Here is a 2,314-nt window from a genome sequence, read left to right as displayed (position 1 = left end):
AACACAACACTTGCTATTGATTTCTGGGGGGAAATTGGCTGTACCAGCTTCACCAATACAAAGGGGACACTGGGCCCAGGACGTGCTGGGAGATCTTGCAGCCAGGGCTCGGCACTGCGGGGCTGGAGCAGCAGCTTTCCTTTACAAATCCTGCTGGAAGAGGCACTTGGCTTTTCATCACAGAAGCTGGTTAGTACATAAAATCAAGCACAGAGGTAAATGAAAAAATTTCTTTAAAATGATGTTCTCATACCCTGGCCTCCCCTCAGCCAAAAATCCTTCCTTTTTTATTCCACCGCTGTTTACATTGTTTTTTTTTTTTCCAAACTTGTGGTGACTTTTTTGTTTTCTAGTGAAACGATTTATAAAGAATTCACACACCTGCATTGTTAAAAGATGAGTTCTTGCAGATAATTTAAACACCAGTTTAAGATTCCAGGGTAATATACACTTATTACCTGGCAATGACCCCGGGGATATGGAAAATCCAAGTTTGTTCATCTGCAGTTTACGATCTTCCTGTAGTTTTTCTGTTTTGTTTTCCAAGGGTTTTGCAGAACGACTGGAATCTCCAGTATGGAAACAGCTTTCCCTGGAATTTCACTCTCTGCTTTCCTTTCACAGCCTCCTCCTCCTCCAGCAAAACTCCCACAGCCACAGAGCTACAAACCTCACCTTTGGCCGTTCACCTTTTAACTCAGAGCTCGCCTGGAGCCTTTGATGTTCCAGTGCTCAGCACAGCCACGTGGGCAACAAGCAGAGAGAGGTGAGTATTTGTGTCGCTGCCTGTGAATAACCAAGTCACCAAAAAAAAAGTTGGTTCCCTTCACCTCCCCTGGGCAGCCCGTGTGCAGCTCAGCCCATCACCCGCAGCACCACTTTGAAGAGGTTTTATTGTACCTGCTCCGTGGTTGAGAGGTTGTGCTGTGCCTTGGGAATCCTTTCCTGGAGTCAGGTTTGGGACAGGCTGTGTCTTGCCCTGCGAAACAACTCAAAAGTACCAGTGAGGGCTTGAGTGGGAAGGGGGATGTGGCTCACGAGGCTGTGCCAGCTGTGCCAGGCTGGCAGCTCCCCCGGCACGTTGTGGCTGAGGCCCACCCTGCAAATCCCCACTGTCACCTCTGTCACTAGTCCTTCCCTCAGCCCACAGTCCTTGCAGAGGGGACAAGCAGTGAAAGGAGGTTAGAAGTGCAAGTGTCTCCTGGGGAGACACGAGCGTGGAGGTTTTTTCAGGGTGTGCTGGAAAGGTCTGGGGAGAGAGAGGCCCTCCGAGTCCCCGTGGGCATAGGAGGGCACACACCACGTCATGGGGCTGTGCCACAGTCCATGTTCCACACCAGGGCGTGCTCAGGAAGCCCTGGGAACTGCCTCTGTCTCTCCTCCTGATTTCCCAGTGTCCCCTCTCCAGGGCAGTTTTAGGATGGAGCTGCCCCTTCCTGGGAAGGGATGGTTGGCAGATGCCACCGAGTGCTGGGCTAATGCCCTCCACCACCCAGGAGCCAGCTCTGCTCACTGCTGCAGCACTCTCAGGGCTTCCAAAACCAATAGGAGGGATGTCCCTGTAGCAGCAAGAAGATGAACCTTTTGCCTGGCATCCACCCTTTTGTTCCCCTTAGTTTTGATATCCAGGATATGTCCGTGTTCCTTTGCAGCGGAGACACTCCCACTTCAGTGCTTGTTCTTTGTGGGCTTAGAGAGGACCAAAAGCTGTTGAGGTTGCTGTTGTCTCAGAAGTGCCTGAGATGGCAAATCTGGGTGCAGGGCCAGCAAGAACATCTCGGCTGTCACTGATTCAGAGGAGCTTCCCTTTGTGTTTGTAGCCCGGCCCCTCGTTGGGTGTGCGTGGGGAGATGTGTGTTAGTGGGGGCTCCTCTCCAGCCCTTTGTGGCTGGGCCAAGAGCACTGGAGGTGTCAAGGCAGAGGTTGCTCAGGAAGCCCTCGGCGAGGCTGAGGCTGCGCAGAGCCCTCGCTCAGGGGAGATCACAGAGGCTGCAGGAAGAGCTCGGCCTCCGAGGCGGCAGCTCCGCTCCCCGGGGACGGCAGCGACAGAGGGAACGGCACGTACGAGGCTGGTGGGCTCCTGCCAAGCCTCGGAGACTCGGGCTGTGGCCACCCCGGGGGGCCACCCCTGTCTCCCACCGCACCGCCATTCATAACGTGGGATCTGTTTAGATCGGCTTCCCTCGGAACAAAGGAGCCAGATTAGCCCTCGCACTTGAAAGGGGCAGATCGGGGCTGCTGCTGCTTCCTACGTGAGTGCTGGGAGGCGAATCCCCGGAGCAAAAGGGAATCCAGGAAAATAATAGTAGTGGTG

This window comes from Empidonax traillii, unplaced genomic scaffold (assembly GCF_003031625.1).
Source record: "Empidonax traillii isolate 1590-97213 ecotype Southwest subspecies unplaced genomic scaffold, ASM303162v1 scaffold322:size1131127, whole genome shotgun sequence".
NCBI classification, from domain to species: Eukaryota; Metazoa; Chordata; class Aves; order Passeriformes; family Tyrannidae; genus Empidonax; species Empidonax traillii.
This window is presented reverse-complemented; position numbering follows the sequence as displayed.